This window comes from Coregonus lavaretus (assembly GCF_964263955.1).
Source record: "Coregonus lavaretus genome assembly, chromosome: 1".
Classification (NCBI taxonomy): domain Eukaryota; kingdom Metazoa; phylum Chordata; class Actinopteri; order Salmoniformes; family Salmonidae; genus Coregonus; species Coregonus lavaretus.
Window position 1 is genome coordinate 33,749,854 of NC_139988.1, and position 27,245 is coordinate 33,777,098.

Genomic DNA, 27,245 nt, shown 5'->3' on the forward strand with positions numbered 1-27,245 from the left:
TGACCACCACCTAGGAACCTAGCATATATGTTTTTCTTTGTCAGTTGAAGCAGAATTAAATGTGTTTGCTCATAGTCTGTGTGTGTTTACACACATACACCTATACTTAGATGAGCGTCTACCTGAATTGCTTTGTAAAAACAAATACTATTTTCTAGATATGTATTGTATCTCTGTCACTACATTATCTTCATTCTGGCATGTATTTGATTAATGCCCATGCAATGGCTTTTCTCTGACACTCCCAATTGACAATCTCTCAGACTGCCTTAGCCATGTAATTTACACCTCAAATTCAGCTCCACAAAGTTATTGACCTTCAGTCAATCGCCTTTATGTCTGACTAATTCCAATAGCACTTTGCGATCGGTAAATACAGACACGGGGCTAATTTGAGTTTCTGTCCTCTTGTTTCAGTGTCTGTTTACAACGTGTGTGGGAGAAAGGAAGAGGAGAAGAGAGGAGAGAAGTACAGTGGCGGAACGGTCACTCTCTCCTGCAGGGCATGTGGGGTAAAATAACTACACCTGTTAATGATGAATGGAGACCTGAAACCTCAAAGAGAAATGTTCAGATCAGTGTGTGATAAAAAATGCCTGCAAGTTTAGTCAACCTCCTGCCTGCCCCCGCAAAGCCACTCTGAGTTGGCCCGCCACATGTGTGAGTCGTTCAGACAACGTACAGGAGACGTTTACTAATCACCCCGCAAACCATCCCAACCACATAATGGGGAAGCATGTCTGGGTTTTTCCCCTCTTTCTGTTTGAGATTAATTCACTTAAGTGGAGCTCATCCATTAAGTAGCCATGGATGATCAATAGCTGTCATCCATAGCAGAGTGAACAAAGTGCTGGCTGCCATGATCTCTTAGCCTGGGTGCTGGTGTCAATGCTGTGCTCCTATACGTTGTCTCACTCATCACATCTGTCTGTTAAGCTAAATAGCAAGACAGAGAGAGCATGTACGCTACAAAGATGTGACAGTGGCCTTGTTAGTGACCTTGTTATAGAGTGAATCTGCTATATGTGTTCTGTTTTGGGAACAGGGTCACAACAGTTTCTAGTCAATGTACTGTGACTGCATTCAAAGCCATAAAATGGTCATTGAGCAGAAATCGGCCTGAGAAAAACATCAGAGGTGAATTGTCAAATGTCCATTTCAGGCAGAAAAACACTGCTGTTAGACTGGTTGTTTTTCATTGCTTATTATGAGAAGCTTGTGTGAGAGCATTCACATCACTTTTTTGTTGTAATGGGGGATGCTTTAGATAAAACACTGTGTGTTTGTGAAGAAGAGAGGGAGCTTGCAAAGTGTGGTTTGCTTGTATTGTTGTGGGTGGGTTTCTCTTCATTTGATCAGAGATAGCGACACAAAAGATGAGTGAATCACCTCAAATTTTTTTTTTACCATCTGCTCTCTCTCTCCATTTGCTGTTCTTTCAAACAACAACATGTGTGTTTATAAATTGGATCAATCATGTGGTATAGTACTTATTTATTTAAATAATATCTGAGAATGTAATTGTAAGGTTATTCATATTTTATACATAATAAAATGAATATTTTACTCTAGTAGATTTTTATGAAGTTTCATGTTTTATTAGTCATATGTATAGGATATTCGCCTTCAGAAAGTATTCAGACTCCTTGACTTTTTTCAAATTTTGTTACGTTACAGCCTTATTCTAAAATTGATTAAATATATAAAAATCCTCAGCAATCTACACACAATACCCCATAATGACAAAGCGAAAACAGGTTTATTTGCACATTTATAAAAAATTAAAACAGAAATACCTTATTTACATAAGTGCAGTATTTAGCAATCATAATAAGAGTCTGGTAGCAGCAGTTGTGATGTGTGTGTAGCAAGAATTTATATGTGTGTGTGTGTGGATGAGTGTATATATGTGTGGGTGTGTGCGTGAGTGAGGTGGCTGAAGAAATTTGGCATGCCACCCCGGGTCCTCTTCAAATACTACTGCTGTACCATTGAGAGCGTCCTGACCGGTTGCATCATGGCCTGCTAGGAGAATTGCTCCGTCCATGACCGCAAGGCTTCTCCAGTGGGTGGTGAAGAGAGCCTAGTACATCACTGGGACCGTGCGCCCACCCATCCAGGACATCTTCTCAAAACGGTGCCTGAGGAAGGAACGCAGTATCATCAAGGACCCCACACACCACAACCACGAGCTGTTCACTCCCTTACTGCCGGGCAGACGGTATCAGAGCATGAGGTCTGATACCAACAGGCTCAAAGACAGTTTCTATCTACAAGCCATCAGACTGCTGAGCACTTGAACTGGACTGAACACCTGCACTGACTCTCCGCACCTTAGCACACATGACGCTGTTGCGCCCTCTTGACGAGTGGTGGTGTTGTTTGTCCATGTCAAGTCCTCGGTGATGTGGATGCCAAGGAACTTAAAACTGCTGACTCTCTCTACTGCAGTCCCGTTGATGTGGATTGGGGCATGTTCCCTCCTCTGCTTTATGACGTTAACAATCAACTCCTTTGTTTAACTGACATTGAGGGAGAGGTTGTTGTCCTGGCATCACAATGCCAGTTAATTTACCTCCTCCCTATAGGCTGACTCGTCGTTGTTGGTTATCAGGCCTACAACCGTGGTAATGGAGTTGGTGTCGTGCAAAGCCACGCAGTCGTGCGTGAACAGGGAGTACAGCAGAGGGTTGAGGACACACCCCAGGGGGGCCCCTGTGTTAAAGCCTTCCGCATGCTTTGGTTCGGCTGGCACCTAGCTGAACTTAGGCGCACCGAGCAAGTATGCTCACATACTCCCTTAAAATACATTCGCTTAAATACACCAGTATACAATTCCTCAGAATAGTCAAAACTCATGTAAGATAACTCAAGAAATCTGTCATTCATTTGGACTTTTTGTCGAGGAGATCTTAGTTGTGCAATTTTACAATTAACTAAGATGTTTGGGAAAATTCTTGCCGAAGACCAAAACTAACAAAAACGTCACAAAATGTCGTCAGAATATATGCATGAACTGTTCCGAACTGTTTCGGAAGCATGGGAAGCATGCAGATGCCTTAAGAGTCAGTGTGGAGGAGGTTTGGAGGAGGTGTTGTTGAAAGGGGGTTTTCTATGAAAGTCAGCAGTTCTAATGACTTAATTCAGTGCAGAAAATATTGTCGTCACATTAGATCATGAACCAGTTAATACATCAGTGTTAAAAGTAGGTCTGTAACATGCTAAATTATGAGATGCATTCTATCAAGCAGGACAACAAAGCTCTCTAGTCAATCAATCTTTTTGATATAGTGTCTGCACAATAAATTATGTATGACACTTTCTCTGTCCTGAGGAATGTAGTCATGATGAATGACTGCCCTTGTTGTGAAAAATGTCTCTGACATCCATTTTAAAGTATACAAATCCCTCTTTCTATGACAGGATGATAAACAGCACACTGAAAACACGTTTAAAACTCTAAATCTCTGTGTTCTAATTTTTGCAGTGTGTAGAGACACATTGGGTTATAAATGGAGGTTTTTAATTTATTGTTGACTTTTTAAGACCTCTTTAATCATAACGTCCACCTGCGATGTGTTTAGGTGGCCTGATAAATGTGTCTTGTGTAGGAGAGCCTGTCATCGGCTGGGGTGACGTGGCAGTGAATGGGACTACTCATTCATTCTATGACAGGCACTAAGTAATGCTGCTATTTTTCACTTTGGGATGGCCATTTTAAGTGTGTCTATGTTGGACTTGACATTATTGTTGTGTGCTGCAGCATGAATGCTTTGTAATGAACACAGAACACAGCAACACTAATGCTAATGTATTTCTGTGTTTTACTATATAAGGTTAGCACAGAAAGGAATAGATCACATGAGTCTAAGGATTGCAAAACTGCTTATCTAAAAAGTAGTAGTGTATTTCCCTCAAACCTGAAGGAATACTTTCACGGACATAGATACGCCTATGTCTTAACTAAATTGCACTTCAATCCAAAAATGGGTTGCATGAACATGATTTAAATACACTCCCACTCACTGACTAGTCCTCACTCTACTAAATGAGAACTATTTTTTCCAATCTATGACTGTGAAACAAACCCAAAATGTCTTAGGTCTCTGAGCAGAGTGTGGTACCCCACCAGTGTTTGTGGCACAGTGAATAGCCATCTCAGGTTTCATCCTCATCGACAGGGCCTTCCTGCCAACAACCTCTCAGCTTTTTATCTGTTTAGTCACGGTCAGCCCTCACGGTCCAGTTAAAACAAGAGCACCCAACCACAGCTCCTCTTACCAGTGTGTCAAACAAAGTCAAAGTAAATTTTAAACCAACAGGAGATTCTCTTTGGGATGGAAATCCAGGTTTTTTTTTTACTTGAAATCCTAGCTTGAATACTTGTATTCCCTTTGTAAACATTTTCCCGTACAGTGAGAAGAAAACTGACATTAAATCAAAATACAAACCTAATTAATAATATGCCATTTAGCAGACGCTTTTATCCAAAGCGACTTACAGTCATGTGCGCATACATTTTTACATATGGGTGGTCCTGGGGATCGAACCCACTACCCTGGCGTTACAAGCGCCATGCTCTACCAATTGAGCTACAGAGGACCATGGAAAGGAATTGCCATGGAAAGGAATTATTGTCCTGTTCAGCAATACAATTATTTAATTTGAAAAGATAAATAAGTAATTTAGATTAAGCTTCAGGCTTCTTTTTATATTTATGAAAGGTTGTGCTTTCTGTCTAATCTTAGGTTTTGCTCAAGTCTCTGTTTACACGTGTTTACAATACTGAGGATGTGGGTTTTCAGACACCTTTCTGTCCATAGCTAATAAGAGCTTGTTGAGAGTAGGTGGTGCTTGGGGGTATCAAATAACACCCTGTGGTCTATGAGCAAGGGAAAAGTCAGAAGCAGTAATGGATCATGAAAATACATGACACATAAACTTGAATTTAGGTTTCAATGGTGTAATATTGTATAGAATCTACGAGAATTATATACATTATTTCCTTCTAAATGTAAGGCATGATTTAGTTATATAAATATTATTGTTTGGTAATAGCAATATAAGTAGAGAGTGGGAAATTGGAATTATAGTTTAGGCAAGACTGGTGTGTTGAAGTAGCATCTTGAGTGAAGATAAATCAAAACCTGTTAACACATCATATTATTGCATCATATAAACACCACAAAGCTTTTTTATAGGATAATGATACCAAAGGTTAGATTTTCTGTTTACAGTATTTATCTGCCCCCGGATACAATGTGTCTATCTATTTATTCACCCTCTTTCTCTCTTCCACTCTAGATTGAGATGGATGAGAAGGATGTGTCATGAGACCGAGGTGAGATGGCAGTGAGACCGAGGTGAAATGAACTACCCTGTTTGAAATGATCTTGTGAGGACACTGAGACAGAAGCAAGACTTCTTAGTTAGATTACACTGGCTCCACCTGTCTCATACTGTAACTTGGCAGGTGGGAACCCAATAATTTAGTTTGAACTATAGTATTTATTGCTCTATGTACATTTCACTTGGCATTATAAAAAAGATAATGTCTTAGAAAACCTGGATATAATATCACAAGTATATGATATCATTAATTGACAAAGGCATTTTGGTTTAGAAAAATATTTGACTGAAAGGATCCACTCAGAGGAGCCCAAGGCATTGAAATCATAGAACCTAAATTCTATATATGTTTAAACACTTTAAAAAAAAATGCATTCCCTGGTTTACTGTTTGATGTATTTGATACCATTCCACTAATTCAGCTCCAGCCATTACCACGAGCCCATCCTCCCCAATTAAGGTGCCACCAACCTCCTGTGGTATAATAGTGGTATACCTGAAAATAAGTGATAAATAAGGGGCTGTTTGAAAGGGGGTCAAATAAACATTGCCTTCTATTTTTTACAGGTAATATACCACAACTTCTGTCTGAAATGTGTATGTCTCTGTTGGTGTTTTTTTGTTATTTCCTGTGTGAGTGTGTCATGTGGCTCTTCATACCTCGTCCTTTCCTGACACTCTGGGGACCATGTCAATTAGCCTTATTCTGTTTCTATTTCCTCCCGCTAGAACACCTGGCAACCCATTACTCTGCTGTTAAAGCAGGAGGGAGTTTTTGGACAAAGCACCTCATAGCTCACAAGTGATGACATGGATCTGTTAAATGGCTCTAAAGCTGTTTTTGTGTTAAAAAGAGAGCCTCTTTGCAGACTATTGGCTTTGAAAGGCATTGCCTGAGGCTCAAATACTACGAGGCTGCCTGTTAATGACTTGTCAAGAGAGGGAGGGGAATAGCTGGAGACAGGAGTTCATGCTAAGCTCTGCTGGGTTTTCCTAATTGCAGTTTTGATTCCTGGGTTGTTGAGGGCGATTTGTTAAAGTTCTGTACCTCTAACATAACAACAATAAATTATTTGAAACTAAGGACGTTGTCTGACTTGAGTTTTTTGTTTTATATGGAGAAATATAAATGTTTTCAATAATTGGAAGAAGCATATACAGTGGGGAAGAAAGTATTTAGTCAGCCACCAATTGTGCAAGTTCTCCCACTTAAAAAGATAGGTTTCACTTTACAAGAGAGGCCTGTAATTTTCATCATAGGTACACGTCAACTATGACAGACAAATTGAGAAGAAAAAAATCCAGAAAATCACATTGTAGGATTTTTTTATGAATTTATTTGCAAATTATGGTGGAAAATAAGTATTTGGTCACCTACAAACAAGCAAGATTTCTGGCTCTCACAGACCTGTAACTTCTTCTTTAAGAGGCTCCTCTGTCCTCCACTCGTTACCTGTATTATTGGCACCTGTTTGAACTTGTTATCAGTATAAAAGACACCTGTCCACAACCTCAAACAGTCACACTCCAAACTCCACTATGGCCAAGACCAAAGAGCTGTCAAAGGACACCAGAAACAAAATTGTAGACCTGCACCAGGCTGGGAAGACTGAATCTGCAATAGGTAAGCAGCTTGGTTTGAAGAAATCAACTGTGGGAGCAATTATTAGGAAATGGAAGACAAGGCCACTGATAATCTCCCTCGATCTGGGGCTCCACGCAAGATCTCACCCCGTGGGGTCAAAATGATCACAAGAACGGTGAGCAAAAATCCCAGAACCACACGGGGGGACCTAGTGAATGACCTGCAGAGAGCTGGGACCAAAGTAACAAAGCCTACCATCAGTAACACACTACGCCGCCAGGGACTCAAATCCTGCAGTGCCAGACGTGTCCCCCTGCTTAAGCCAGTACATGTCCAGGCCCGTCTGAAGTTTGCTAGAGTGCATTTGGATGATCCAGAAGAGGATTGGGAGAATGTCATATGGTCAGATGAAACCAAAATATAACTTTTTGGTAAAAACTCAACTCGTCATGTTTGGAGGACAAAGAATGCTGAGTTGCATCCAAAGAACACCATACCTACTGTGAAGCATGGGGGTGGAAACATCATGCTTTGGGGCTGTTTTTCTGCAAAGGGACCAGGACGACTGATCCGTGTAAAGGAAAGAATGAATGGGGCCATGTATCGTGAGATTTTGAGTGAAAACCTCCTTCCATCAGCAAGGGCATTGAAGATGAAACGTGGCTGGGTCTTTCAGCATGACAATGATCCCAAACACACCGCCCGGGCAACGAAGGAGTGGCTTCGTAACAAGCATTTCAAGGTCCTGGAGTGGCCTAGCCAGTCTCCAGATCTCAATCCCATAGAAAATCTTTGGAGGGAGTTGAAAGGCTGTGTTGCCCAGCGACAGCCCCAAAACATCACTGCTCTAGAGGAGATCTGCATGGAGGAATGGGCCAAAATACCAGCAACAGTGTGTGAAAATCTTGTGAAGACTTACAGAAAACGTTTGACCTGTGTCATTGCCAACAAAGGGTATATAACAAAGTATTGAGAAACTTTTGTTATTGACCAAATACTTATTTTCCACCATAATTTGCAATTCATAAAAAATCCTACAATGTGATTTTCTGGATTTTTTTTCCTCATTTTGTCTGTCATAGTTGACGTGTACCTATGATGAAAATTACAGGCCTCTCTCATCTTTTTAAGTGGGAGAACTTGCACAATTGGTGGCTGACTAAATACTTTTTTCCCCCACTGTATTCACCCTGAAGTGCCAAAAGGCCAAATACATTTTTCTCATGAATAGTGTCTCAAGGCTAAAGTATTCTGTAGTTGACAGGGAATCACTCTTGACTTTGAGCTCAGTTCTGAAATTCTTTGAAGTCTTTGAAACAGAATGATTAGTGATTCCATGTCCACTCAAGTTACCCCAAAAAACACTCTTCCAATGAAGATACTGTCATTTTCTGTCACGAGCTGCACAATTGGGTGTTTGAGGTCATGAAGGTCAGTATCTGGGGGTATCTGGGGTCATGCTCATGACTTGATAAGGTCACAAGATTAGTCTCTAGGTCATGAAAAGTGTTAGTCGATTCAGGGTGAATTAGATAGGGTGTTGAAAGTGATTCTGACAGGGGCAGACGGGTAGTTGAGGTCATGGACAGGGAATACCCAGGGGGTAAGATTGGGTCATGACCAAGTTTGTGACTGGGTGAGGTAGGGACAGCCACAGCTGGCTGTACAAGAATGCGGGCTAAGCAGTTATCTATCCCAGGCTATAAATGGGTTATCTCCAGTACAGCAGTGTAGTGTCTTATCGGGCACCTGGTAATGCTAGACTCTAGACTCCTATGATATGACGCTGAAGACAGCCCTATACAATATACTCACAGCTATCACCAGGTATAACTGATGTTTTATAGCAAGTTAATTCTTATTAGGACTGTTTTATGTCTCATATGTGTCATGACATGTTTCAATGTTTATGGCCAAAGTCCTGAATTGAATCAAAACTGGTTTATCGGGTAAGGCAATACAACATTATCACGTAGGACTTTGGGCGTCGTCATGGGTCAGGCCTCAGAGTATTAATACATCTGTGAACTTTTAAACAGAACATACCCAGGATACACCTGGCTCCACATAACGTCACAGAGGGTGATGAACAAGCGCAATTGCCCAATAAAATACTGTGTGGTTGTATTATTCAGTACTTGTTAATTTTGATTCAGTTGAGATGCTCCTATACAGCTTTTTAAACCAATGTTTCTTGGATATGGTATTAGATTATTGGTGTTACGTTATAATAGGGGGTTCAAGAGAATTTGTGACTGTATTTTGTTACTCTCATTATACATTATGGTCAAGACGATGAAGAAAATGCTAGTTGTCAAGACAATGTATCTTTGGCATAACACTGTTGTTTTCTTTTTACATGATTACGTCTTTCTGTGTTCCCTCTTAACAACTCAGGTGACTCAGCAAAAATACAGGAAGTTGTGTTACTTCCATAGTTATGTACTGTATGTCTCTGAGCTTTCTGTACAGCTTAGTTTATATTCCCCCTTGCCCCCTCTCCTTCCTTGCAATGGACACTCACCAAATTACCAACTTCTATCAGTTAACTGCTTGCTTAGCTGCATTCATTTGCATCACAGACCTTTTTGTATAAATCAACAAACTAATATTACATGTAATAAAAGAGAGCTGTTATTGTGTTGAATGCTTGTCGACAGCAGTGTGTCAAGATCAACAGAGCAGAGAATGTGTCTGGAGCGACACACACGCCGACCTGCAGGAGCCAGGGCGCACGTGATGCACGTCGGATGAATATCTGTTTACAAGCCACTGAAAGCCGCCACACAAAGGCTGGAGTGACTCATGGCAATCAGAGACAGGCTGTGATACTAGCTCTTTTTCTGCCAATGTTATTGTCGCCTTACTTGGGCTCACTCAGGGGCGCTAGTCTGAAGGTACACATGGTACAGTTGCAATGGAGAGTAGCACTAAGGTGGCACTAACTCATTTAACCTATTTATTTAATGTGAGCATGTATGTACTGCGTGTTTACTGTGTGTGCCTTTAACAGCATGTAGCTCTGTGTTTTTTTGTATCTGTTTAATTTGTTACTATGTTCCTGACTGAAAGACTTACTATATCCCCAGGTCATCACTCCGAGACGGCCGTCTACTCTTTGTTCCTTCATGTCCGAACTGGCTACAGTTACAGTGGCAGGCAGATAGAGTGAGCGTCTGAACAGTTTCTGTCTGACACTCATGAGCATGCTCAGTAGTGCCTCAGGGCGCAAGCTCTACAATGTACAGACAGGAATACGCCCAGACATGTTGAGCAGTCAGTCGCTCACTCCCCCCAGTTTACTGCTCTGTCCAGTGCAATATAAACACAGCCTTGTTGCTATCTGGGCCAGCTGCTGCTCAGCTATAATGCGGATAATGCTGTGCCTTATTGAACCATTTGTTCTTTATAGCCAGTTACTTCATTTACTTACAGTCAGCACCCATTAACCACACTAACCCTTCATTCAAACCTTATCATAACCTTATGACACAGTCCCCCACACCCCAATCAACAGGCATCCTATTATGTAGAAACCTGCTAATAGTCTGTTACAGACTGTAGTCTATATTCACTCATAGGCCTGTTTAGCCTCACTATTACCCAGTGCAGCATAGCCTCTTGTACATAATTCAGTGTTACTTCAACACCTCCCCTTCACCCCTGTACCCCTCCAACACTGGCCCTTAACACTGTAATTTCTCCCCAAAATGTCGACTTTCTACCACATTTGAAAAAGGCTTCTCTTTATCAAGTCTAATTTTTTTGTGTGATACAAAATTTGACCTTAAGGTGGAATTGGCAGGAACTGAAATAAAAAGGAGATGCTAACAGAACTGTTTGACAACTGATGACATATACTCATATCCTTTATTCTCAGCACTGTACCAATAAAATGATGATCCTTCTCGGACCCCAAGCTTAAATCCCTGCAATAAATACTATACTACCCAATGTGATAATATTAGTCTGTTCAAAACTGTTTGGTTCCTGCTTGCCTAGGACAACTCCATAGCAGTGAATGCAGCCATGACCTCTTCCCCACAACCGCTAACTCATCATTAGTCCACCATTAGAACTCTGGGTGGTAACACATGTTGTCCACTGATTACTTCTGCTTGACAACAAGTGTTTTGCAAGTGAGGTATATCACAAAGAGGCTTTAACATTGAACTTGGGATCAAACACTGATTAAATAGCAGATTTGAACCATGCTGAGTGTCAGGAGCACATAGTCTCATACAGGTGTCTGTGGAGTTCAACTTGATAAGAACTCTGACAGTGGTTCCCTTGTTTGGATAAACTGTTAGATAGTCTAGTCACATTTCAGGGATGTGACTGTGAGCAGGGTTGGGTTGTCAGGACTGGGTTATGACAGTCAGATTCAAGGTGCGGGTAACTGGGGGGGAAATGAGACTCTTTTGTTTTGCCAAAGTGCTCCTCGGCTGTTGGAAGACATGGTGGTGAGATCAGATAGCAGATAGCAGCGTGGAGCTCCTGGCTGTCTGTCTCTTACCCCAGCATGGCAGACAGCATGATCCCTGATTACCAGTCAACCAGCACCACACCAGCTCTTTCACTTTGTGGCTGAGCAACACCTGAGGGCGCATCTACTGTAGTTTTGTTTTTGTTTCTTGCTTGTTAGAATACAAGGAACAGTTGATGGAATCTAAGTAGATTCTCACTCTCATTGGATTTAAAAATAAGCAGTATATTGTAATCCTAAAATGAAACAAAAAAGCAGAAGTTTGTAACCACTGGAACTTTAAATGGCCACCAGTATGACATTGCTGTTTGCATGGATTACAGTCAATTTATGACACCATCCACAGGAGCATTTGTACTACAATCATGGCATTTTGAATTAGATGCACAGATAAATGGAACATATCTAATTCAATAATTCTTAGAACAGTCTAATATTCTTCAAATAGCATGTGAAAGGTTAGTAACATATTCTCTCTGGTTAAAAGGAGAAGCGCTGTGTTGCTGAGAGGAGAGGAGGCACACAGCCTCAGTCAACTAGTCTCAGTGACAGGGCCTGTTGACTTATGGGAGGACTCTTTCCTGTTCAGATGGCAGTCATTTTGATTGTGCACGACAGGGAAAAATGCAGAGTCATGTAACAAAATAAACTCATTTAACAAATAAAATCTTGTGTTAGGAAATTAACTGTGAATAACATTTTTTACAGTTTCAACAAAGCTGACAAAATGAAATATTACAGTAAGCCTACTTCACATCATCAATATGTTTGAATTTATAAGAGAACAGAAAGCAGATATATGAGATTGAGATGGTAGACTTTCATCCCTGAGCTCAGCTATAGAAACTAACTACCACAGGATCTGACCTGCTCTCATTATATACCTGCATTGAAATAGCTCAGCCAATCACAGGTGAGAAGACTGACAGGTAAGATGACTCACCACAGCAAAAATAACTCACAATGACAAAAGCATAGTGTTCTGAGAGACTTTCCATTGGGAAACAAATACACTACAAGGATATCAGATAAGGTGCTGAATTGGAAGATTAATGAGAAGCATTACAAATGTCTTTGTCAAACAAGCTGAAACATTCATCTTATCAATGCAAAGCCTTCAAATCCCAAACTAGACATTAGTCATAATGCCATCTCTTTATTTGAAGCAGGATGTTCATGTGAGAGCTCCCTGATGGGAGGGTTGTAAGACAGGGTTGTGTGTTGAGAGAGTGAGGCACCATGTTTAGTGACTAATATCTCAGCAAAGTACTGAGGACTCGAAGACTGATGACTTAGAGCCTTGGGGCAGGAGAGGCTTTCTGTGGTTAGAGGTGTGAGGCTGGGTGAGTGGACATATAAACAGCTTTAGCAGAGGAGAAGGGTGAGGTTAGGGGCCCTAACAAGAGCTCTCAAGGTTACTACAAGCTCCACTCCGCTGATCTGCGTGCGTGCGTGCACGTGGGTGGAATCGGACACCTTTCGGGTAACATGACATCCTCGCCAGTCCCACTCCCATTTACAAGGGGGCGATAGCAAATTATTTTATTTTTGTCTTAGTTTTGTGAAAACAAGAAAGAGTCGCCTTCCCTTGCTAGTAGCAGCTAGCTGGCAGCATGGCTAGCTGGCTTTAGCCTGGCTAAAAACATAGCAAGCTAGCTAGCTGTTTTAGCTTCCCACACATCTCCATGTGAAATAATCAGATTTATAATTAAAAAAATATGCCTGGCAAATATTCTTATACCTGTAACCTAAAACATTATCCCAGTTTGATATGCTGCTTGTGTATTCATTCCCATAACTAAAAATATAACTTAATAATGTATTATTTATTTTATCCAAATGCATACATTTTTTTGTGTATGGGTGGTCCCGGGGATCGAACCCACTACCTTGGCGTTACAAGCGCCGTGCTCTACCAGCTGAGCTACAGAGGACCACATTAATGTTTTGGTCACTGAGAAAAAAGCACATGGATAGCTAGTTAGCTACAGCAGGTTCTACCCTTTCACAATAGCCTGTAATCACTAGTTATTACTTCTAAACAAAATACCTTTTGGGGTACATTTTGGGGGTTTCTTGTTGTCTTCTCATTTGTGGTGAAAGCAAATGAGTCTCTTGTCTCGTCTTTCCATTCTAGCAAGTTGGCTAAACACCGCAAGCTAGCTAGCCTTTTAGCTTCCAACATCTCCATGTGAAATAATCTGAATTATAATTTAAAAAATATGCCTTAGCAAAAATTCTTATACTTGCCAGTGTAACCTACAACATTATCCTAATTTGATATGCTGCTTCAATGTATTTGTTCACATATCAGCAAAAAATAGGATGTCATCATTTTTAGTCATGGAGAAAATAAAGCACATGGGTATCTGTTTAAGCCTAGAATAATGTTATCACTTCTAAACTAAATTAATTTTGGGGGGATTCTATGAGGCTACAATGTCGTTTGGTTTATTGTTTGAACAGTCGCTGAGATTATATTTGGTTATCAATGCAAAATAGGCTGCTTATTTAATGCCACCCTTACAAAAAAGTCCTATAGGAATCCTTCACGGAAAGTTCTGCAGAATATATATCCTGAAGGAATAGGAAGACCTGCAGGATATCCCACATGATTTTTGGGGCCACTTTCCTGTAGGACAATTCCTGCAGGAATCCTGCAGGATCCTGTAGGAATTATGCAGGTAGTCATTTACATTTACATTTTAGTCATTTAGCAGACGCTCTTATCCAGAGCGACTTACAGGAGCAATTAGGGTTAAGTGCCTTGCTCAAGGGCACATTAACGTCATTTAGCAGACGCTCTTAGCCAGAGCGACTCACAAATTGGTGCGTTTACCCTATAGCCAGTGGGATAACCACTTTACAATTTGGGGGGGGGGGGTGAGAAGGATTACTTTATCCTATCCCAGGTATTCCTTAAAGAGGTGGGGTTTCAAATGTCTCCGGAAGGTGGTGAGTGACTCCGCTGTCCTGGCGTCGTGAGGGAGCTTGTTCCACCATTGGGGTGCCAGAGCAGCGAACAGTTTTGCCTGGGCTGAGCGGGAACTATGCTTCCGCAGAGGAAGGGGAGCCAGCAGGCCAGAGGTGGATGAACGCAATGCCCTCGTTTGGGTGTAGGGACTGATCAGAGCCTGAAGGTACAGAGGTGCCGTTCCCCTCACTGCTCCATAGGCAAGCACCATGGTCTTGTAGCGGATGCGAGCTTCAACTGGAAGCCAGTGGAGTGTGCGGAGGAGGGGGGTGACGTGAGAGAACTTGGGAAGGTTGAACACCAGACGGGCTGCGGCATTCTGGATGAGTTGTAGGGGTTTAATGGCACAGGCAGGGAGGCCAGCCAACAGCGAGTTGCAATAGTCCAGACGGGAGATGACAAGTGCCTGGATTAGGACCTGTACCGCTTCCTGTGTAAGGCAGGGTCGTACTCTCCGAATGTTGTAGAGCATGAACCTGCAGGATCGGGTCACCGCCTTGATGTTGGCGGAGAACGACAGGGTGTTGTCCAGGGTCACGCCTAGGCTCTTCGCACTCTGGGAGGAGGACACAGCGGAGTTGTCAACCGTGATGGCGAGATCATGGAACGGGCAGTCCTTCCCCGGGAGGAAGAGCAGCTCCGTCTTGCCAGGGTTCAGCTTGAGGTGGTGATCCGTCATCCATACTGATATGTCTGCCAGACATGCAGAGATGCGATTCGCCACCTGGTTATCAGAAGGGGGAAAGGAGAAGATTAGTTGTGTATCGTCAGCGTAGCAATGATATGAAAGGCCATGTGAGGATATGACAGAGCCAAGTGACTTGGTGTATAGGGAGAAAAGGAGAGGGCCTAGAACTGAGCCCTGGGGGACACCAGTGGTGAGAGCACGTGGTGCGGAGACAGCTTCTCGCCACGCCACTTGGTAGGAGCGACCGGTCAGGTAGGACGCAATCCAGGAGTGAGCCGCGCCGGAAATGCCCAGCTCGGAGAGGGTGGAGAGGAGGATCTGATGGTTCACAGTATCAAAGGCAGCAGACAGGTCTAGAAGGACAAGAGCAGAGGAGAGAGAGTTAGCTTTAGCAGTGCGGAGAGTCTCCGTGACACAGAGAAGAGCAGTCTCAGTTGAATGACCAGTCCTGAAACCTGATTGGTTTGGATCAAGAAGGTCATTCTGAGAGAGATAGCAAGAGAGTTGGCTAAAGACGGCACGCTCAATAGTTTTGGAAAGAAAAGAAAGAAGGGATACTGGTCTGTAGTTGTTGACATCAGTGGGGTCGAGTGTTGGTTTTTTGAGAAGGGGAGCAACTCTCGCTCTCTTGAAGACGGAAGGGACATGGCCAGCGGTCAAGGATGAGTTGATCAGCGAGGTGAGGTAGGGGAGAAGGTCACCGGAGATGGTCTGGAGAAGGGAGGAGGGGATGGGGTCAAGCGGGCAGGTTGTTGGGCGGCCTGCAGTCACAAGTCGCAGGATTTTATCTGGAGAGAGAGGGGAGAAAGAAGTCAAAGCATAGGGTAGGGCAGTGTGAGCAGGACCAGCAGTGTCATTAGACTTAACAAACGAGGATCGGATGTCGTCAACCTTCTTTTCAAAGTGGTTGACGAAGTCATCCACAGAGAGAGAGGAGGGGGGGGGGGGGGGGGAGGATTCAGGAGGGAGGAAAATGTGGCAAAGAGCTTCCTAGGGTTAGAGGCAGATGCTTGGAATTTAGAGTGGTAGAAGGTGGCTTTAGCAGCAGAAACAGATGAAGAAAATGTAGAGAGGAGGGAGTGAAAAGATGCCAGGTCGGCAGGGAGTTTAGTTTTCTTCCATTTCCGCTCCGCTGCCCGGAGCTCTGTTCTGTGAGCTCGCAATGAGTCATCAAGCCACGGAGCTGGAGGGGAGGACCGAGCCGGCCGGGAGGATAGGGGACACAGAGAGTCAAAGGATGCAGAAAGGGAGGAGAGGAGGGTTGAGGAGGCAGAATCAGGAGATTGGAGGGAGAAGGATTGAGCAGAGGGAAGAGATGATAGGATGGAAGAGGAGAGAGTAGTGGGAGAGAGAGAGCGAAGGTTGCGGCGGCGCATTACCATCTGTGTAGGGGCAGAGTGAGTAGTGTGGGAGGAGAGCGAGAGAGAAAAGGAAACAAAGTAGTGGTCGGAGACATGGAGGGGAGTTGCAGTGAGATTAGTAGAGGAGCAGCATCTAGTGAAGATGAGGTCAAGCGTATTGCCTGCCTTGTGAGTAGGGGGGGACGGTGAGAGGGTGAGGTCAAAAGAGGAGAGGAGTGGAAAGAAGGAGGCAGAGAGAAATGAGTCAAATGTGGACATAGGGAGGTTGAAATCCCCCAAAACTGTGAGGGGTGAGCCATCCTCAGGGAAGGAACTTATCAAGGCGTCGAGCTCATTGATGAACTCTCCAAGGGAACCTGGAGGGCGATAGATGACAAGGATATTAAGCTTAAATGGGCTAGTGACTGTGACAGCATGGAATTCAAATGAGGAGATAGACAGATGGGTTAGGGGAAAAATTGAGAATGTCCACTTGGGAGAAATGAGGATTCCTGTACCACCACCCCTCTGACCAGATGCTCTCGGGTATGCGAGAACACATGGTCAGACGAGGAGAGAGCAGTAGGAGTAGCAGTGTTTTCAGTGGTGATCCATGTTTCCGTCAGCGCCAGGAAGTCGAGGGACTGGAGGTTGGCATAGGCTGGGATGAAGTCAGCTTTGTTGGCAGCAGAACGGCAGTTCCAGAGGCTGCCTGCGACCTGGAACTCCACGTGGGTGGTGCGTGCAGGGACCACCAGGTTAGAGAGGCAGCAGCCACGCGGTGTGGTGCGTTTGTGTAGCCTGTGCAGAGAGGAGAGAACAGGGATAGGCAGAGGCATAGTTGACAGGCTGTAGCAAATGGCTACAATAATGCAGAGGAGATCGGAATGAAATGAGCTAAGCATCTGGGAGCGGAGAGAGCAGGGCCTCCCTCACCAAAAACTTCTACCTCAGAAACTAAAATTGTTTCACTGAACCACCCGAACAAAAACTCTCCCAACTTCCACCTTTAGAAATCAGAATTGTTGTGAACCACAGCGGTTCAATGTTTAAAGGAATAGACTCAACCCACTTTATTCAACTATGACACCATAGCTAACTAGCAAGCTAGCATCCAATAACAATCCTTCAGAAAAAGAAAAAAAATCCTGCAGGAATTGTCATACACCAAAAATGCCCCCAAAATCCTGTGGGATAGGTAAGAGTCCTGCAGGTAATGCCACAAGATTTCTAGGGCCATTTTCCTGTAGGAAAACTTGCTGGACTCCTTCCTCATCATTTAGAGAATTTCAGGTACGACACTCCACATTCTTTAAAAATAATGGACAGATTGCACAAGATATAAGATTGCATGACAATTGTATTATCCAATGAAGCAACAGCTGACATGTTTGATTGACCATTTCACCAGCACTGCATAAAATATGATTCCTAGGAAAAAGAAAATATGAGATTTTGAATGAATATGGTAAAAGCATATTTTGTAACAAGAGTGAGAGTAATGGTGACATCACATGAACAGTTTATGTGTATTGGTGTGAAGGGAAGCGGATGTTTGCAATGGTAAACTTGGTGATAGTTGGTTTTAATATGGCTGGTACACCAACAACATCTGTGAGTATGCATGTGTGTTAGGCTCCGTTTTAAAGGGAGAAATGAGAGGCTGAAACTGTGTGTGGTGATACGTACGCTGCATGGCTGTCCAGTGCTGCCTTCTGTGGTAGTCAGTCTCACTGTTGTTTACTCTCTCTGTCTTAACTGGGGAGGACAGGAGAGAGATGAGAGGGGCAGAGTTCGGAATATACCTGCAGAACATCTGTGTGTTACATGAAAAACAGTAACAGAATAGTGCTAATTATATATTGTAGTAGTAAAAGAAAACCTACTCAATTTTAACTAGTAGACTAATGGTCTAATGGAGCTCCAAATGAGACAAAGAATCAGAAACAGAATTAGGTAATGTATTGTTTTCTCATGCAGTTACCAACTCTAATGTGGTGTGGTGGCCTTCTGCTAAACTGTTAGAAATACAAGGTAAAGAATTACAGTGAAATACTAGGTGTGTGTGTGTTTTCTGTGCTCCCTGTAGTCTAAACTTTAAGGGAAAATAAAATAACTCGCAATGGTGGTGGTGGTGAAACTGTCCAAGCACGCTAAAAGTAAAACAGAGAGAAAGTCATGTTAAAATTAGACATTTCTATTACAATCAAACTATTTGTACATTCAATTGAAACCTAATATATTTCAGTGAAAATAATGGTATATTTCATAGAAAAACATTGGCTGTGTTCCAAATTGCATATGTATTCTATCTAGACCGTATAGCGAGTACGGAAGTCAACTGTCATTTTTCAAGTGCGATTCCAAACCTAAGAACGACGCGAAGCGGCAAGTATGTACTAGGTTTGCCAGAAGTTCTATAAGAGTACTTGAGAGGAATGGAAAACAAAGCATGCATGGGAGCATACATTGCATTCGGAAACTATTCAGACCCCTTCACTTTTTCCACATTTTGTTACGTTACAGACTTATTCTAAAATTGATTGAATTAAAAATTTTCCTCATCAATCTACACACAATACCCCATAATAACAAAGCAAAAACAGTTTTATTTGTGTGTGCAAATTTATTAAAAATAAAAAACAGAAATACCTTATTTAAAAAAAGTATTCCGACCTTTTGCTATGAGACTCGAAATTGAGCTCAGGTGCATTCTGTTTCCATTGATCATCCTTGAGATGTTTCTACAACTTGATTGGAGTCCACCTGTGGTAAATTCAATTAATTGGACATGATTTGGAAAGGCACACACCTGTCTATATAAGGTCCCACAGTTGACAGTGCATGTCAGAGAAAAAACCAAGCCATGAGGTCGAAGGAATTGTCCGTAGAGCTCCGAGACAGGATTGTGTTGAGGCACAGATCTGGAGAAGGGTAACAAAAAATGTCTGCAGCATTGAAGGTCCCCAAGAACACAGTGGCCTCATTCTTAAATGGAAGAAGTTTGGAACCACCAAGGCTTTTCCTAGAGCTGGTTGCCCGGCCAAACTGAGCAATTGGGGGAGAAGGGCCTTGGTCAGAGGGTGACCAAGAACCCAGTGGTCACTCTGACAGAGCTCCAGAGTTCCTCTGTGGAGATGGGAGAACCTTGCAGAAGGACAACCGTCTCTGCAGCACTCTACCAATCAGGCCTTTATGGTAGAATCGCCAGACGGAAGCCACTCCTCAGTAAAAGGCACATGACAGCCTGCTTGGAGTTTTCCAAAAGGCACCTAAAGGACTCTGAGACCATGAGAAACATGATTCTCTGGTCTGATGAAACCAAGAATGAACACTTTGGCCTGAATGCCAAGCATCACGTCTGGAGGAAACCAGCGCTCATCACCTGGCCAATACCATCCCTATGGTGAAGCATGGTGGTGGCAGCATCCTGCTGTGGGGATGTTTTTCAGCGGCAGGAACTGGGATACTAGTCAGGATCGAGGGAAAGATGAGCAAAGCACAGAGAGATCCTTGATGAAAACCTGCTCCAGAGCGCTCTGGACCTCAGACTGGGGTGAAGGTTCGCCTTCCAACAGGACAACGACCCTAAGCACACAGCCAAGACAATGCAGGAGTGGCTTCAGGACAAGTCTCTGAATGTCCTTGAGTGGCCCAGCCAGAGCCCGGACTTGAACCCGATCTAACATCTCTGGAGAGACCTGAAAATAGCTGTGCAGCAACGCTCCCCATCCAACCTGACAGAGCTTGAGAGGATCTGCAGAGAAGAATGGGAGAAACTCCCCAAATACAGGTGTGTCAAGCTTGTAGCGTCACACCCAAGATGACTCAAGGCTGTAATCGCTGCCAAAGGTGCTTCAACAAAGTACTGAGTAATGGGTCTGAATGCTCATGTAAATGTATTATTTCCGGGGGGTTTTGCAAACATTTCTAAAAACTAGTTTTTCGTTTTTGCTTTGTCATTTTGTGGTATTGTGTATGGATTGATGAGGGAATTTTTAAAAAAAAATCAATTTTAGAATAAGGCACTAACATAACATCATGTGGAAAAAGTGAAGGGGTCTGAATACTTTCCGAATGCACTGTACATTTTTGTTCTCTTCGCCGGGGAGGCTATCCCATAACACCTTGCAACACAGCGAATTCCAAATACTTCTGAATTAATGGCGGACTGAAGTCACCGCTTTGGAGAAAATATTCCAGAGGAACAAGGTATAACTTTGTAAAATGCAAGTATTACGTTTATTTATTCACCCAATTATGTTAAAATGTTCAACAAATTACTTTCATATGAATTCAAACGTTAAGTCACTGCTGTTTATCAGCCCCCTAGCCAAGCTAAGTTAGCTTATTGGACATGATGGCTAGCTAGCAGGCGATCTCATCCTGGTTATTTAATTTTTGTTTAAAAATCATTTAGCAGCTCTTATCCAGAGCATCTTACAGTTAGTGGGTGCATACGTTATCATACTGCCCCCCCATGGGAATCAAACCCACAACCCTGGCATTGCAAACGCCATGCTCTATCAACTGAGCTACACGGGACTACAGCAGGTTATCAGCTGTTTAGGGTTGACAAACTTAACATACTGATCGTAAAATCAGCGGTGTCAGTTGTGAAGTCCCGGACAGTTTTTTAAATCCTGAACTGGTGAACTTGCTAGGCAGCTAATGGGAAATGTAGTTTTTTCAGGGACAGATGGCAACTGATGCGTTCATTTCACGCCATGGCATTGGCAGGACAAAATAGTTGTGTCCGACTGGTTTGGAGGTAAGACATTTTAACAACATCTGATTTAAAAACATAGGAAATGCAGCTAGCTGTGTTCTGTTCAATCTTGGCTAGTTAGCCTGCCAAGTTATTTGTACACTCTTACATGATAAGTAAATGCATGCATGCAGTGTCTGTTTACCTAACGTTAGCTAACTTTTTTCTTGTCACTTTCCCCTCACCTCGTGTTTCACCATTGCATACAAAGAAAATGTTTTAAATAATGAAATGGTCAAATAAAAGTAAATCGGTGACAACTTGATCAAGCCTATGAATATGCAAAACTGTTTGCAAAACCATTGCACAGTAACATAGTTGTGGTTCTCAGCAACTTGAACCAGCTCTGAAATTTGAGCAGTGAGGTTAATTTCTAATGTTTCTGCTCTGTTCTCCTCAGGTTGAAGCACAGCCGACCCCATCACCCAGGCAGTTGTAAAGAACTTGGGAACCTCCCATCCACCAGGAAAATCACCCTATCCCAGGGGTTTATTCAGCAGTGTTCAACGTCACTATATTAAAAGTAGATCCACGCATGTTATTCTCTATCATGCAGAATTGTCAGCTCATTGTAACATATGAAGCTCATTCTAAAATACAGACGTGGGTGATTTCTGCCCCAGGGTACTGCACTGTGTTCAAGTTTTTATTCCTGCCCAGCAAATGTAACAGTGTTGCTTCCGTCCCTCTCCTCGCCCCTACCTGGGCTCGAACCAGGGACCCTCTGCACACATTGACAACAGTCACTCTCGAAGCGCCATTACCCGTCGCTCCACAAAAGCCACGGCCCTTGCAGAGCAAGGGAAACAACTACTTCAAGGTCTCAGAGCGAGTGACGTCACCAATTGAAATGCTACTAGCGCGCACCGCTAACTAGCTAGCCATTTCACACCGGTTACACTCACCCCCCTTTTGACCTCCTCCTTTTCCGCAGCAACCAGTGATCCGGGTCAACAGCATCAATGTAACAGCGTTGCTTCCGTCCCTCTCCTCGCCCCTACCTGGGCTTGAACCAGGGACCCTCTGCACACATCGACAACAGTCAACCTCGAAGCGCCGTTACCCGTCGCTCCACAAAAGCAGCGGCCCTTGCAGAGCAAGGGAAACAACTACTTCAAGGTCTCAGAGCGAGTGACGTCACCAATTGAAATGCTACTAGCGCGCACCGCTAACTAGCTAGCCATTTCACACCGGTTACTCAAACACCATGTTCAACTATTCATCGTCTACAATGTAGACCACAATTAGTTGAATGAGGCATACTGAACAAGCTTTTTAATGTTAATCTCCTTGATGTCCCTCACTAAAATGTATGTTCATATGATCTTTTATTTCTTATTGCGTTGTCGAGAAGGAACCTGCAAATAAGCATTTCATTGGACCATGTGTATCCTGTACATACGACTAATACAACTTTTGTACAATGGACTGTGTTCCATAGATACAGGAAAAACAATAAAAGGGTTCATATTTATTAAAAATGACAAGTGTTGATGTCTCCCTACTGTTCTGGTTTTGAGGCTTGGGCATCTGGGGGGTGCAGTTCATCTGTCTAATCCCCTGTAGGGAGAGAGAAAGGCATTGATAATATAACAATGGTGTATTAATTTAATATATTCCTGTTTAATATGCATGGACATTGTCCTTTATAATATGCCATTTGTATCCAATGCATTTAGCTTACATTAGGATGAAGTAGTCTAGGCCTTCTAATCTAGTTGTATTGCATCGTATCGCCTATCATATAGTTATCAATGCATAACGTGAATATAAAACCAAGCTACCGTGAACATCAGCGTCATTTAATAATATGCATGGGTGTTATAGTTGTATGAATTTATCACAATGCAAACCTGCTCATTGGAAATAAAACACCAGTAGTCCTAATGCAATGTAATATTAGCTTCACAGTGAAACACCACTATTCTGGCTATTTATCATTCTTAAACAGTAAGCAAAATAGCTTATTTCGCTACTTCAAACTTTTTTTTAAACTTCAGCCTCTGTACAATGCATGAAACGTACCTGTCATATGTCCACAACGATGTAGCAGCAGACCAAGCAATTTGCGAGAGGAGGACCCCACGTACAATTATTCTGGTTGGTGTTATCTTAATTCACTAACAGGTACTGAGAATATCCATTCTGTTACTCATTTACTTGATATTCATGTTAAATATTTCCATTCTGGGATAGTTGTTCACTGAATTGCTAGCACTAGTTGCTCACACTGCCACATTGGCTACAATGTAAAACAGATGTACAGTTGAAGTCGGAAATGTACATACACCTTAGCCAAATACATTTAAACTCAGTTTTTCACAATTCCTGACATTTAATCCTAGTAAAAATTCCCTGTCTTAGGTCAGTTAGGATCACCACTTTATTTTAAGAATGTGAAATGTCAGAATAATAGTAGAGAGAATGATTTATTTCAGCTTTTAATTATTTCATCACATTCCCAGTGGATCAGAAGTTTACATACACTCAATTAGTATTTGGTAGCATTGCCTTTAAATTGTTTAACTTGGGCCTCCTTGCTCGCACACGCTTTTTCAGTTCTGCCCACGAATGTTCTAAAGGATTGAGGTCAGGGCTTTGTGATGGCAACTCCAATACCTTGACTTTGTTGTCCTTAAGCCATTTTGCCACAACTTTGGAAGTATGCTTGGGGTCATTGTCCATTTGGAAGACCCATTTGCGACCAAGCTTTAACTTCCTGACTGATGTCTTGAGATGTTGCTTCAATATATCCACAACATTTTCCTTCCTCATGATGCCATCTATTTTGTGAAGTGCACCAGTACCTCCTGCAGCAAAGCACCCCCACAGCATGATGCTGCCACCCCTGTGCTTCACGGTTGGGATGGTGTTCTTCGGCTTGCAAGTACCCCCTTTTTCCTCCAAACATAACGATGGTCATTATGGCCAAACAGTTCTATTTTTGTTTCATCAGACCAGAGGACATTTCTCCAAAAAGTACGATCTTTGTCCCCATGTGCAGTTGCAAACCATAGTCTGGCTTTTTTATGGCGGTTTTGGAGCAGTGGCGTCTTCCTTGCTGAGCGGCCTTTCAGGTTATGTCGATATAGGACTCGTTTTACTGTGGATATAGATACTTTTGTACCTGTTTCCTCCAGCATCTTCACAAGGTCCTTTGCTGTTGTTCTGGGATTGATTTGCACTTTCGCACCAAAGTACGTTCATCTCTAGGAGACAGAACGCGTCTCCTTCCTGAGCGGTATGACGGCTGCATGGTCCCATGGTGTTTATACTTGCATACTATTGTTTGTACAGATGAACGTGGTACCTTCAGGCGTTTGGAAATTGCTCCCAAGGATGAACCAGACTTGTGGAGGTCTACAATTTTTTTTCTGAGGTCTTGGCTGATTTCTTTTGATTTTCCCATGATGTCAAGCAAAGAGGCACTGAGTTTGAAGGTAGGCCTTGAAATACATCCACAGGTACACCTCCAATTGACTCAAATGATGTCAATTAGCCTATCAGAAGCTTCTAAAGCCATGACATCATTTTCTGGAATTTTCCAAGCTGTTTAAAGGCACAGTCAACTTTGTGTATGTACATTTCTGACCCACTGAAATTGTGATACAGTGAATTATGAGTGAAATAATCTGTCTGTAAACAATTGTTGGAAAAATTACTTGTTTCATGCACAAAGTAGATGTCCTAACTGACTTGCCAAAACTATAGTTTGTTAACAAGAAATGTGTGGAGTGTTTGAAAAACAAGTTTTAATGACTCCAACCTAAGTGTATGTAAACTTCCGACTTCATCTGTAGCTAGCTATCATAAAAGCTAGCTTTGTTGATGCCGGCTGTGTGATGATGCAGTTTCCTATTTAGATTAGAGGTCACGTCGAAGTACGTTCAAATTTAGTGGATTTTAAGCACTTTGCGTTCTCCTATACTAAACGGTATGCTCTATCAGGTGTTCTTGAAATATCACCCTTGAAAGAATGGGAAAACGTAGATATGCAATCTGGAACATAGCCAAAGTTTTAAACCCCTCTTTGCTGTTTAAATGCAATCACTTCCTTAATTACATGTCATGATCGGTCATGTGACTTGGTTAGTCGTCAAGTGCTAGCCAAGAAGCTATTAGCCTAGTCATTCAACAAATCGTATCTATCACCATCCGTTTCAAAACAATAAAAAATTCCCTTATGAAAACAAATTGCTGTCAGAGTGCAGCATAACTGCAGTACACTGTAGTATACAGTGGGGAAAAAAAGTATTTAGTCAGCCACCAATTGTGCAAGTTCTCCCACTTAAAAATATGAGAGAGGCCTGTAATTTTCACCATAGGTACACGTCAACTATGACGGACAAAATGAGGAAAAGAAATCCAGAAAATCACATTGTAAGATTTTTTATGAATTTATTTGCAAATTATGGTGGAAAATAAGTATTTGGTCAATAACAAAAGTTTCTCAATACTTTGTTATATACCCTTTGTTGGCAATGACACAGGTCAAACTTTTTCTGTAAGTCTTCACAAGGTTTTCACACACTGTTGCTGGTATTTTGGCCCATTCCTCCATGCAGATCTCCTCTAGAGCAGTGATGTTTTGGGGCTGTCACTGGGCAACACGGACTTTCAACTCCCTCCAAAGATTTTCTATGGGGTTGAGATCTGGAGACTGGCTAGGCCACTCCAGGACCTTGAATGCATCTTACGAAGCCACTCCTTCGTTGCCCGGGCGGTGTGTTTGGGATCATTGTCATGCTGAAAGACCCAGCCACGTTTCATCTGCAATGCCCTTGCTGATGGAAGGAGGTTTTCACTCAAAATCTCACGATACATGGCCCCATTCATTCTTTCCTTTACACGGATCAGTCGTCCTGGTCCCTTTGCAGAAAAACAGCCCCAAAGCATTATGTTTCCACCCCCATGCTTCATAGTAGGTATGGTGTTCTTTGGATGCAACTCAGCATTCTTTGTCCTCCAAACACGACGAGTTGAGTTTTTACCAAAAAGTTATATTTTGGTTTCATCTGACCATATGACATTCTCCCAATCCTCTTCTGGATCATCCAAATGCAATCTAGCAAACTTCAGACGGGCCTGGACATGTACTGGCTTCAGCAGGGGGACACAGGATTTGAGTCCCTGGCGGCGTACTGTGTTACTGATGGTAGGCTTTGTTACTTTGGTCCCAGCTCTCTGCAGGTCATTCACTAGGTCCCCCCGTGTGGTTCTGCGATTTTTCCTCACCGTTCTTGTGATCATTTTGACCCCACGGGGTGAGATCTTGCGTGGAGCCCCAGATCAAGGGAGATTATCAGTGGTCTTGTACGTCTTCCATTTCCTAATAATTGCTCCCACAGTTGATTTCTTCAAACCAAGCTGCTTACCTATTGCAGATTCAGTCTTCCCAGCCTGGTGCAGGTCTACAATTTTGTTTCTGGTGTCCTTTGACAGCTCTTTGGTCTTGGCCATAGTGGAGTATGGAGTGTGACTGTTTGAGTTTGTGGACAGGTGTCTTTTATACTGATAACAAGTTCAAACAGGTGCCATTAATACAGGTAACGAGTGGAGGACAGAGGAGCCTCTTAAAGAAGAAGTTACAGGTCTGTGAGAGCAAGAAATCTTGCTTGTTTGTAGGTGACCAAATACTTATTTTCCACCATAATTTGCAAATAAATTCATTAAAAATCCTACAATGTGATTTTCCGGATTTTTTTTCCTCCATTTGTCTGTCATAGTTGACGTGTACCTATGATGAAAATTACAGGCCTCTCTCATCTTTTTAAGTGGGAGAACTTGCACAATTGGTGGCTGACTAAATACTTTTTTTCCCCACTGTAACTATAGTTAGAGTGCAGTATAACTGCTGTATGCTGCAAATACTGCATCCAAAAGAACACCGTTTTTTACTGCAGTAATTTTGCTTTGTAACTGCAGTTACAGTGCAGTATACTGCATCCAAAACACCACAGTCGACTGCACTTTTTTTATTTAACCAGGCAAGTCAGTTAAGAACAAATTCTTATTTACAATGACAGCCTACACCGGCCAAACCCGGACAACGCTG

The 27,245-nt window shown here is 42.6% G+C and overlaps 1 long non-coding RNA gene across 1 annotated transcript in view; it reads left to right on the plus strand.

The window, feature by feature from the left end:
* LOC311132755 overlaps window positions 1–6,430 on the plus strand; it is a 39,671-nt gene extending 33,241 nt beyond the window's left edge. Inside the window, exons 2-3 of the long non-coding RNA XR_014613535.1 lie at window positions 418–512; window positions 5,305–6,430. This is a non-coding gene — a long non-coding RNA (uncharacterized lncRNA). The remainder of the gene's footprint in view (window positions 1–417; window positions 513–5,304) is intronic.
* The last annotated feature ends 20,815 nt before the right edge of the window (window positions 6,431–27,245 follow it).